Here is a 12,981-nt window from a genome sequence, read left to right as displayed (position 1 = left end):
GTACAGTGACTCCCATTGATCTCCAATTTAATTAGCCATTTGGAAGATCAATGGGTCGTTTCTAAATGAATCTGGATTAAGTGCACATGATAGCTGAACTATTGGTGTTTAACCCAAGGTTCTAAATATTGATATTGTCGGCATATCGGATGGTATCGATACTGTTTTTTTAACTTTTTTTCAAATTCGATTCAGGTTGCTGATTTAAGATTCCTCCACCTCAAAAACCCTGATACACCCTATGTAAAGGCATACTGGGGTGCTCCCGATACGATATGTACTAAACAATACAGGCCAATAGGGAACAATTATTTGAACCTTGGTTTAACCAATAATAATGCCCCACGTCAGCCATGCATGCGAAATGAGATATTCAACTGGCAATGGCACCTTTAGCTGTAAATGCTGCACATTGCCACAAATCTTTGGTTTTATAAACAGATGCAGTGCAACCTCATGCTGCAGCTCAATAAAAAGGAAAATGCATTTCACATTACCACCACCAAAAATGTGTTTACATTTGATTTTTATCTATTCTTCACTAGTTATCTTTAGGGGTTTCTATATTGAGGTCTTTTTTCATAAAGAAGAGGACCACACTGGGCCATAACAATGATAGAGAGAGAGAGAGAATCAATCCAGATTCCAGACTGTCCATGATGAAGGGGTAGGGGACCCTTAGGACTCCACTTGCTAAGACAACATCATCTCTGGTCCTTCTTTTCGCCCTAGTTGAAGAATCCATGGTGGAGAGGGCAATACGGGTAACCCATTTGGGCCACCAAGTGGTCCCTGTTATAGTGTTGTTACTCAGCTCTATAGCCCTACAAGAATCATGTATAAGGATTATTACCCCATCTAATCAACCCCATGAAAAAGTGAGAAAAACAAAAAAAAAAAAAAAGCATTCTGATTTGGAATGGCTTAATGCAGGCTGAATCTTCCGAAGATTCAAGTATTCTTAGATTAAGGAATACCAAAAAAAAAAAAATATATTCTTAGTGATGAAGGGAAATTTGGCCCGACCTCTTTATTATGAGACACGTGGCAGAAACGACAGCTCGGCAAAAGGGGTCAAGCCTAGGCGGCAACAAGGGCACACTCCGCCGAACTAACCCACCTTGTAACAGCTCGGGGTAGACTTCGCCCAACTGCGCCTTGTAACAGCTCGGGATAGACTTCGCCGAACTACCATCTTGTAACAGCTCGGGGTAGGCTTCGCCGAACTGCCACCTTGTAACAGCTCGGGGTAGACTTCGCCGAACTGACCGCCTTGTAACAGCTCGGGGTAGACTTCGTCGAACTGACCGCCTTGTAACAGCTCGGGGTAGACTTCGCCGAACTGACCGCCTTGTAACAGCTCGGGATAGACTTCGCCGAACTACCACCTTGTAACAGCTCGGGGTAGACTTCGCCGAACTGTCGTCTTGTAACAGCTCGGGACACACTTCACCGAACTGACCCACCTTGTTACAGTTCGGGATACCTCCGAGCTCAAGACCGCCTCGCTCAGCACTTCGCATCATCTTCTAGGCACCAAAGCCAAGCAAGTCGTACCATGCCTGGCACCAGGGAATTCCGTGCCCGAGGGAGCCACGCCTGACTGACTTGGGATCTGACGTTTTGGCAGCAGCACTCTAAACGGTCACCTGCCACCGCCACTGACGCCGCCATCTCCAGTTAGACGGTTAGGCAGTGACGGTTCTGTCTCAGCAGAAGGGACGACAGCCGAGTTGACAAGCGCCATAGTAATCATACCCGATCTGACAAGGGCCTCGGGACGAGTACACGAAGCGACTATAAGAGCGCCCTGCCCCCCGATAAGAGAGGTATGCAAAAACTTTGCGCTATCTGGTATTACCTTGCTTTTGAAAGATTCTAACTTGAGCTTCGGAGCCTCTACACCGGGTTCCCCCCGAAGCTTTCCCATCTCTCCCGTTTCAGGATCCCTGCTACCTCGTTCGAAAGCAAGGCAACGGACAGCTAAGACCAGCCGGATCTCGCTCCATCAATTGGCGCCGTCTGTGGGAACACGCTTAAAAAAGCCTCCCTCCAAACTTCGATACCCCCCTTTCTTGTTTAAAAATCCCAATACTCATGGCCTCCTCCAGCAACACCGGACGCGGCATGGAGACAAACGCCACCGGGGAGCAACTTCAGGTCCCCGTGGTGTGCGTTGGACAGTTCACCATCCCCCTTTCGGCGGATGGTATCCCCATCCTGAACACGCCACAAGCAGTGGCACCCGTAAACCCTCCTACCACAAACGTCCCCTTTCATCTCCCCATTGAAACAACTTTCACTGAACCAACTGTCGTCCCCCTGGCAGCTAGCCAAGACCAGTTGGAGGACCTGGTGCAGTGCATGCGGGCAATGCAAGCCCAAATGCAACAGTTCCAGCAACACCAGCTTCACCAGCACCAAGTGCTGCACAACATCTCCCAGTATCACTACCAACAGCAGTTCCCCCAACTGCCACTGAACCAACCACTACTTCCACCTCGCCACCCCGCTCCGAGGCCGGTCAAGGCCTCCCCGCAGGATGGGTGCCCCCGCCAGGCGAAGGCCTCCCGGCCCCAAAACCACCCCAACAGCTAGGCCTCGTCCCCAGGCCGAAGAGAGAGAAATGTCATCCCCGCCTCGCAACCCGCGGGTGGGTCGGGAACCTCGCCCGCAAGGTCGGCACCCCGGCGCTCCAAGCCCGAGCTCCCGCTCACCGAAAATCGATTCAGCGCCCTGGCGGCGGACTACCAGCACTCCGAGCCCATTGAGGTCGGTAACACAGAGGCCAGCAGCGCCAGCACAAGGCCCGCTCAACGGCGAAGGCGCCGGCGAAGCCACCAGACCGCCACCCGTGCCTTGTCGGAAGTCAGAGGCAAAGCCACGAGCTCGGACGAGGTAGGGGCTACCCTGGCTCTCTCCGTTCCTTCCCCCCTCGCATCGGAACTCCTGGCGGTCCCCTTACCCAGAGACTTCAAACTCCAACCTCTGGACAAGTACGACGGGTCCTTCGACCCCAACGACCACGTTGACGCCTTTCAGTCGCAAATGCACCTCGCCAGGGCTAACGAATCGTGCATGTGCGTGGCCTTTACCACCACCCTCAGGGGGGTAGCCCGCACTTGGTACAGGAACCTGGCCCCCGGGTCGATAAAGTGCTAGGCCCAGTTCGTGCAAGTCTTCACCACGCACTTCGTCACCAGCCGACGGTGCCCCAAAACAGAGGAAAGCATCTTCGGAGTGGTCCAAAGAGAAGGAGAGTCTATTCGGGGCTACATCAAGCGGTTCAACGAGGCATGCTTGCAAATACCACGGTTGGACCCCGCAGTGCAGCTCGCGGCGGCCAAAAGAGGGGTGACGGACAAAGAGTTCAAATGGCACATGGTGGCCAACCAGCCCGCGACCGTGGCCGAATTCTTCAAACTCGCGGATAAGTTCATGAGGACTGAGGAAGAGATCAACCAACGAACCGAAGGCGGGAACGAGAAAAGAAAGAGAGAAGGCGAGCTCCCCAACCCGATGAGTAGAAAAAACCCGATCTGGGAGCCGAAGCCGAACCAGTCCTTCCGGGCCCCCTTAGCAGTTCGGACAGACTACACGCCATTGAACACGAGGCGGACAGAGATCTTAATGACGATCAAAGACGCTTCGTACGTTAGGTGGCCACCTCGCCTGAAGGGAAATCCGAACGATAGAAACAAGAATTTGTATTGTAGTTTCCATAGAGACCATGGTCATAGCACCGAACAGTGTAATAACCTCCGCGACGAGATAGAGGGACTCATCCGTCGCGGATACTTGAGAAATTTTGTACAGCACAACAATAACAATAAAGCAGGTCGGCAAGGGGAGCAAGAAAAGGATGCACCCGAGTCTAGCAACAGACCTGCCGAACCGTTGCAGAAGCAGCCTCCGGAAGAGAGGCCAATTCGGGGAACCATCCATGTAATAGTGGGAGGATCCGTAGTAGCGGGGTGTACCTTGGCAGCAGCCCGGACTTCAGTTCGCGAAGTGGCCCTCGAAGAAAGGAACCCCCCAAAGAGGCCAAAGACCGAAGAGCCAATCTTTTTCACGGAGGACGACGCGCGAGGAGTCCACTACCCCCATGATGACGCGGTTGTCATTAAGCTAAGGATTAGCGATTTCGAGGTCAGGCGCGTGCTCGTAGATTCGGGCAGCTCAGCGGACATCCTCTTCAAATCGGCATTTGACCAGCTGCAGTTAAAGAGGAGCGAGCTGAAGCCCGTGAACACTCCCCTAGTAGGTTTCAGCGGAGAGGAAGTTAGGCCCCTCGGGAAAATAACTGTCCTTGTGAAAGTCGGCACATGGCCTTGTGCGGTTAGACTCAACCATGATTTCCTGGTAGTCGCGACCCCCTCCCCATACAATGCCATAATAGGGCGGCCGATCACGCATGTCCTACGGGCGGCGGTCTCCACCTACTATTTGGCCATGAAGTTCCCTACGGACTTCGGTATAGGGGTAGCGCGGGGCGACCAACTCGAGTCCCGCAAGTGCTACGTTGCCACCCTAAAGGGAAAAACCAAGACGGCCGACGAACTCGAGCTGGAGCGGCCGGTGGAGCAAGGTGAGGAGCGAGCTTCGCCCACGGAGGAAACAGTCGCAATCCAGGCTTCAGCTACGGACCCAGCTCGCACACTAAGCATCAGAGCTTCTATAGAAGATCCCCTACGAGCCGAACTGGTAAGTTTTTTACTCCAAACTTTAGATATTTTTGCCTGGTCCGCGGCCGACATGCCCGACATTAGCCCCAGACTGATAACTCACAAGCTTAATACTGACCCTGTAGTCAGACCCGTTAGACAGAAGAAACGCAACTTAGCCCCAGAACACCGGAGAGCGGTCGACGAGGAGGTTGAGAAGCTCCTCGCAGCAAACTTCATAAGGGAAGTCCACTACTCGAGCTGGGTGGCCAACCCGGTGTTGGTAAAAAAGGCAAACGGCAAGTGGCGCATGTGCGTCGACTATACCGACCTGAACCGAGCTTGCCCGAAAGACTACTTCCCCCTCCCCAGAATTGACCGCCTAGTGGACGCGACCTCGGGAAACGAGTTGCTAAGCTTCCTGGACGCCTACTCGGGCTACAACCAAGTTAGGATGGACCCATCAGACGAGGAAAAAACCAGCTTCATTACCAAGTTCGGCCTGTATTGCTACAAAGTCATGCCCTTCGGACTAAAAAACGCCGGGGCAACCTTCCAAAGACTTGTAAATAAGCTGTTTCGGCCCCTGATTGGTACGAAGATAGAGTGCTATGTAGACGACATGGTCGTCAAAACTCAGTTTTCACAAGAGTTAATACAAGACTTAGATTCTGTTTTCCAAATCCTGCGACACTTTAGCATGAAGTTGAATCCCAACAAGTGTGTCTTCGACGTCACCTCGGGCAAGTTCCTAGGCTACATTGTCAATCGGCGCGGTATTGAGGCCAACCCGGACAAAGTAAAAGCCGTTCTAGATATGAAACCACCTCGGAAAGTAAAAGAGGTCCAGAGGCTAAACGGCCGCATAGCCGCTCTAAGCCGCTTCTTATCCAAGTCAGCAGACCGCTGCCTACCCTTCTTCAAGGCAGTCAAAGGCAAAGGGTTCGAATGGACCCAGGACTGCCAGTTCACGTTCGACGAACTAAAAGGTTACCTCGCTAGTATACCAACCTTAGCCCGGCCCGAGGTGGGCGAGGTCTTACAACTGTACCTCTCGGCGAGCGACGAGGCGGTCAGTTTGGTACTAATAAAGGAAATAGACCGGGTCCAACGACCCATATATTATGTTAGTAAGATTTTGCAGGGAGCAGAGGCAAGGTACCCGGAGATAGAAAAACTAGCATACGCCCTAGTAATAGCAGCTCGAAAACTCCGCCCGTACTTCCAGGCTCATACAGTCATCGTCCAAACTGACAAGCCTCTCAGACAAGTTTTACTCAAACCCGAAGTCTCCGGTCGACTGACGAAATGGGCCATCGAACTCAGCGAGTACGATCTCCAGTACAAACCGAGAACCGCTATCAAGGCCCAAGCTTTGGCAGATTTTATCGCCGAGTGCATTTTCAGCCACGAAGCCCCGCAGGTCGAGCCCGAGGTCCCCATTTGCGGCGAACCCGGAGCTCCTGAGCCCATAGAGTTTGAACCTCGTGAAGTAACATCCAGTGTGGCATCTCTCCTGATCAGGCGAAGAGCGAATTGGGATGAGGAGCCCTGGATCCTTCACGTGGATGGTTCCTCGAACCGGCAGGGCAGCGGAGCTGGAATAGTCTTGTGCGGCCCGAGCGGCACAAAAGTAGAGTACGCGCTACGCTTTGAGTTTGCGGCATCCAACAACGAGGCAGAGTACAAAGCACTAATCGCCGGGCTGGACCTAGCGCGAAAGTTAAAGGCAAAACACTTGGTCATTTGCAGCGATTCTCAGCTCGTGGTAAACTAAGTTACCGGCGAATACGAAGCACGCGATCTCTCCATGATCGCATATTTGGCCAAAGTAAAAGAAGCCCTGCTCAACTTCCGGTCACACATCATCAGGAAAATCCCGAGGTCCGAAAACACTGAGGCCGACGCCCTGTCCCGGTTAGCTAGCACGAGTCACAACAATATGAGAACTGTGTACATAGAGGACTTACCTCGGCCTAGTATTCTCAGGGGGACAAAGGAGGTCGCTCCCATCTTAGAAGCAGAGCCGAGCTGGATCGATCCACTCGCGAGCTTCCTGATAGACGGAACCCTCCCTGTAGAACGCAATGCCGCCAAAAGGGTGTAGCGCCAGGCGGCCAAATATGTCATAATAGACGAACGGTTATACCGACGGTCGTACACGCTCCCCTATTTGCGGTGCCTGCGACCTACCGAAGCCGAGTTTGTACTCCGCGACACTCATGAAGGCCTGTGCGGCGGACACTTGGGGGGCAGAGCACTCGCCCAAAAGGCACTTCGACAAGGATACTATTGGCCAACGATGAAGGCAGAAGCTATCAAGCTCGTCAGAAAATGCGACAAGTGTCAGAAGCACGCTAACATCCACCATCAACCTACCTCCGACCTCAAATACCTCGCCAGCCCGTGGCCCTTTGCACAATGGGGCATCGACCTCCTCGGGCCATTCCCACCAGCAGCAGGCGGGCGAAAATTCTTAGTTGTTGCGGTAGATTATTTTACGAAGTGGATAGAAGCCAAACCTCTGGCAACTGTTACTCCCCGAAACATACAGAACTTCTTTTGGAAGAACATAGTATGTCGCTTCGGATTACCTCGGGTTCTAATTTCCGACAACGGCAAACAGTTCGAGGATATCAAGTTCCAAGAGTGGTGCCAGGACATGGGGATTCGACAAAATTTCACGTCAGTCGCGCACCCACAGGCAAACGGTCAGACGGAAGTAATGAACAGAGCCATCCTACGCGGACTGAAAGCACGTCTGGACTGAGCTAAGGGATTGTGAGCCGAAGAGCTACCAAGTGTCTTATGGGCTCACCGAACGACCGAAAAAGAAGCCACGGGAGAAACCCCCTTCAACCTCACCTACGGCACTGAAGCGGTGATCCCAGCGGAAATCGAAATACCAACGTTGCGATTAGAAACATACAACGATCGGACGAACGGAGACGAGTTACGCACCAACCTCGACCTACTGGACGAGGTAAGGGACCTCGCGCACATCCGAACAACGGCATACCAGCAGCAGGTAGCCCGCTACTACAATAGCAGAGTAAAGCAACGAAGCTTCCGAGTCGGCGACCTGGTCCTCCGAAAAATTATGGTGCCCAAACCCGGCGTCGGCAAACTTGGACCTAATTGGGAAGGTCCCTATAAAGTAAAAACAGCGCTCGGGGGCGCATATGAACTCGAAACCTTGGAAGGCAAACAAGTACCCTGAACGTGGAACATCGTGAACTTGAGGCGATACTACCTATAAACCACCTAGCGAAGTGGACAAAGTCAGGCCGTGCCACAAGGCAAGCCGAGGAACTTCAGCACATTATCAGTTCGGCAAAAAATCAGTTCGCGGCATAAAAGACCACGGAAATCTAAAAACCCGGCAAAGAAACAGCTCGGGGAAGATGAGCTAGGGGAAAAAGACACTCCATTGCAAGAAACAGTACATTGGCAAAAAAGAAAAAAATTACATGCCCGGAGCTACTTCTTCGCCATCGGAAGGCACTTCAACAACACCCAAAGGCCCTGCCTCTCCTTCAGAGTCCGGCTCGCCATCGGCAGCATTGGCCATCTCATGAGTTATGCGCGAAGTGGTTATGGCACTTACATCGAGGTTGGGGTATGTATTCCGGATCATCCACCGGCTCAACTTGAACCCCCTCCTGTAAGAGTCCACCATCAGATCGTCAAAATGCGGGGAGGCAATATAGTCTTCAACTGCCTTCTTTTTGGCATCTTCAATGCCTTGGGAGAAAATCTGTGTTCTCTCCCTAATGTCCTCCTGAAGATACTCGACTTGATGCTGCAAATCCAACTTCAAGTCCGCCATGTGCTTGACAACTACCCCCATGGCCTCGGCGTCACGCTGAGACCTCGCCTGTCTGGCCATCGCGACGCAAGCAGCCTTTTCAGCAGCGTAAGCAGCCGCCTCAGCAGCCCGGGTATTTGCCTCTACAGCACGGAAGGCTTCTTTAGTTGCATGAGCAGCAGCCTCAGCAGCTCGCGCCTATCGCGAGCTCCTCTCAACTTGGGCAGCCAAGGCATGAATTGAAGAATTCACCTACCAAAAGAAACAAGTGAGCAAATAACAGCAGAAGCAACAGAATAAAAAAGGAAGACGAAATCTCACTTACCACCATGGCATGTGTTACAGCGCGGCAAGCGACCTGATTCAAGGGAAGATCGGTCCACGCCGCGACCTCCTCGGGGAAAGTAGCATCCCTACTCTTTTGAAGAGCGTAGTTCGGCATGAACACGCTCCTAAACTCCCCTTGAGCTCCCGAGCCTGAGGGCCCAGCCCGCGTATGAGCAGACCCGGAGTGAGGAGCACTTGAGTACGCAGGAGCGCCCGTATGAGTGGTTTCAGCGAAAGGTGCCCCGGCAGTCTCGTGCACCGGTGGAGTCACTTCGGGCTCCCTGGGCAGATCCTCTGTCGTATGGTCTGGGGCTTGGGGCTCCTCATCCAGGGGCAGCTCGGTACGAGTTCGCTTGGCGACCCGCTTCCTCCTCTTCATACCTTGGAACAAACGCCCGCCGCGAGTTCTCTCCGCATCCATCACACCTGCAGAACGAGTTCGACATCAGAAAAAATGAAGGAACAGAGCAAGCAAGAAACCGCATAGCCAGAAACCTACCCGAACTCAGGCCGACTGCAAAAAGCTTAGCCTCCGTTAAGTAGTGGTGGCACTTTAAGCATTGCCGTGCCCACTGCCGGAGACCCTTCACCGTCTCTTTATCAAGAGTTACGCCCGAGTCGGGAGCGGCCTCACCCCACCCGGTCTGAAAGGGCCATCCTTGTGCACTTCGCACGCCGAAATAGTCCCACTTCCACGCCGGGACCTTGTTAGGGAGATCGTGCAGAAGCTTAAAACCCTGGCGAGGAGTAAGGTAATACGCCCGTCTCCCCCCAGGAAGAGGACCCCCTATCTCTTGAGCATCATGATAGAGGAGAATATCTCTAAATCCAAGGGGAAATTCTGCTCGCAAAAAAGGGATATCGTCCCCACCAGGTTCCGAATAGAGTTCGGATGAAGCTGGCCAATGGTGACACCGAAGTGGTTTATGACTTCGACGAGGAGCGGATGGAAAGGAAGTCGCAACCCTGCGGCGAGCTGCTCTCGAAAAATCACGATCTCGTCGAGACCGTGTTTCCAAGGAAAGCTACCCGAAGGAATGAAATATGTGTACCCCCCAGGAAGATTGTAGGACAGAAGTATGGATTGAAGCCCCTCAGGCATCATGGTCGAAGGACCAAACCTGTCTAGCATCCGACCTCGGCGGGAGGTAGACGCCAAACTGCCCGAAGCAACTCGGCCCACTAGTTCATAGTCTTCAAGCTCCACCTTGGGGTCACTGAGGCAGTCTGGGGACACGGCTCGGTTGGTGGAACCTACGCCGGCCCTACTCGAAGAATCGTCTGAGCTATCAAAGCTAGACATTGGGGAAAAGATAGGTTCAAGAAAGTACTCACCGGAAAGTTTGAAGAACAAGCTAAAGAACCGTGAAGACTGTATAACCAGCCTTGACGCAAGCTGGAAGAGAGACGCGAGTTGGAAGGTTGGACGCGAACTCGATAGACAACCGCAGAAGTGACAAACCAACCGGGGTCCCCCACTATTTTTAGCTATAGTAAACAAGAATCGACCGTGCAGACTGAAGACGATCCGACGGCCCACGTTCTTACCAACCGCGCAACCCTTAAAGTCAAGACGTGATTGGCGCACGTCTTTCCGAAAAAAGCAAAACGTCAGCACGTCTTTTTGAAACCGACGTCGCTTCGACACGCGTCTCTTCGAATCTGACGCGCTGCACGTCTCCCTGACAGTCGACGGCGTACGTACAGCAGTGGCGTGCCTTTTTGAAATGACCCGCTGTCACATCCCAGCGGCGCGAGTTGGTTTGAAATTTAAAACGCACGGTCACAACCACCCGCGTTTTTCCAGCCTTCTCGAAAATTGAAAAAACCCTAGCAAAAGCGTCTCGTACAGTGAATGTTTGAAGGACGGGACAAATCTACAACCACCTCGTGAAAACTCCCCGCACCATGGCAAGGCCCTCGGCGCAAGGAGTGGGGGGCAATTGATGAAGGGAAATTTGGCCCGACCTCTTTATTATGAGACATGTGGCAGAAACGACAGCTCGACAAAAGGGGTCAAGCCTAGGCGGCAACAAGGGCACACTCCGCCGAACTAACCCACCTTGTAACAGCTCGGGGTAGACTTCGCCCAACTGCGCCTTGTAACAGCTCGGGATAGACTTCGCCGAACTACCATCTTGCAACAGCTCGGGGTAGGCTTCGCCGAACTACCACCTTGTAACAGCTCGGGGTAGACTTCGCCGAACTGACCGCCTTGTAACAGCTCGGGGTAGACTTCGCCGAACTGACCGCCTTGTAACAGCTCGGGGTAGACTTCGCCGAACTGCGCCTTGTAACAGCTCGGGATAGACTTCGCCGAATTACCACCTTGTAACAGCTCGGGGTAGACTTCGCCGAACTGCCGCCTTGTAACAGCTCGGGACACACTTCGCCGAATTGACCCACCTTGTTACAGTTCGGGATACCTCCGAGCTCAAGACCGCCTCGCTCAGCACTTCGCATCATCTTCTAGGCACCAAAGCCAAACAAGTTGTACCATGCCTGGCACCAGGGAATTCCGTGCCCGAGGGCGCCACGCCTGACTGATTTGGGATTTGACGTTTTGGCAGCAGCACTCTAAACGGTCACCTACCACCGCCACTGACGCCGCCATCTCCAGTTAGACGGTTAGGCAGTGACGGTTCTGTCTCAGCAGAAGGGACGACAGCCGAGTTGACAAGCGCCATAGTAATCATACCCGATCTGACAAGGGCCTCGGGACGAGTACGCGAAGCGACTATAAGAGCCCCCTGCCCCCCGATAAGAGAGGTATGCAAAAACTTTGCGCTATCTGATATTACCTTGCTTTTGAAAGATTCTAACTTGAGCTTCGGAGCCTCTACACCGGGTTCCCCCCGGAGCTTTCCCATCTCTCCCGTTTCAGGATCCCTGCTACCTCGTTCGAAAGCAAGGCAGCGAACAGCTAAGACCAGCCGGATCGCACTCCATCAATTAGGTTAAGGTTCCATTGGAGGGCCTCCTGGCCTATTAAGACCAGCCCAGTTTGGGTAGGACCTCACTTGGCCTAAAACTCAATTAAGTAGGATAGGCGGCTGGCCAAGACTCAAGAGTTCTAATTCCTAATAATGTTGATTGTCCAAATATCTTTGCAATAGATCAGACCTTTCATTTAAGATCATGTGGTCAAGGAGCATTTTGGACAAAGATACCCAAATGTGGGGCCCCTAGAGGACTTAGACGTGCACTGTAGATGCAACAGGTACTTAATGAGCAATTAATTGAGCATCTCCGACCAAATAGAGAACTAAAAAAACTGCAAGTGGGCAAATGGGCACTTGCAGTATTCAATGGTTGGAAGGGAAGATGAGATGTTTCAACCACCCTAGCTTTGGGTGGCCATGAAAATATTAACTTTTTACTGTCACTCAAACCCTAAAATGGTAACCACCTCTCACATGGCTAACACCTTCAAAGAAAAGAAGACATCGGAAGAAAAAAAGGGTTGTTTACTCTTTACTCAGTGCAACAAATATTATCTCAACTTGGCACAAGTTGGCTGTCTATAAATAATGAGACAGCTTAGGAATTTGGTGTGTAGCATGTAAGATGGCTCTTATTGCTTCCATGGTGTCTACTGCCTTGCTCATTCTCCTCAACCTTCTCTTCTTCTCTTGTGTGTCATCCATTCAGTTTCCTCCTCAGACCATCTCTAATACTCCTCCGTTTCCATCCATCCCCAACAATCCAACCTCCCTGCAAGCTCCCCTGCTGGCTCCATTCATCCCTAATGAGCCTGTGAATTGCCCACGAAACATGCTTAAAATGGGTGTATGTGCCAACCTACTAGGGATGCCAATAGTCATTGGTACTCCTCCTAAGGGTCCATGTTGTGTTTTCTTGGGTGGTCTTGCTAATTTTGAAGTTGCTATGTGTCTGTGTACAGCTCTCAAGGCCAATATCTTGGGCATCAACCTTAATATCCCCCAAGCTCTCAGTTTGATAGTGAATGCATGTGGAAGGAAGGTCCCAGATGGATTTCAGTGTGCCTAGATACTACTGTTTCTGTTATTTATCTCTCTACTTCTCTTTGCCATTCTGTGGTGTAATCTTCAGCTCTTTGGTTTCTATGTTTCTTAGTAGTTGGTACTTGGTAGTTTTGTTCATGTATGTATTGATCTCTTGGTTTAAGTATGGATACTAAGTGTTTGTTTCTTGTTTAAG

General features: G+C 52.0%; 1 pseudogene across 1 annotated transcript; it reads left to right on the top strand.

The window, feature by feature from the left end:
* The first annotated feature begins 12,354 nt into the window (after positions 1-12,354).
* On the top strand, positions 12,355-12,981 carry LOC148879557 (14 kDa proline-rich protein DC2.15 pseudogene; annotated as a pseudogene). Its single transcript, XR_016105646.1, has one exon. The product of XR_016105646.1 is annotated as a 14 kDa proline-rich protein DC2.15 pseudogene (transcript).

Source organism: Nelumbo lutea, chromosome 1 (assembly GCF_056320005.1).
Source record: "Nelumbo lutea isolate HS-2025 chromosome 1, American lotus-T2T, whole genome shotgun sequence".
In the NCBI taxonomy this organism is placed as follows: Eukaryota; Viridiplantae; Streptophyta; class Magnoliopsida; order Proteales; family Nelumbonaceae; genus Nelumbo; species Nelumbo lutea.
This window is presented reverse-complemented; position numbering and strand designations above follow the sequence as displayed.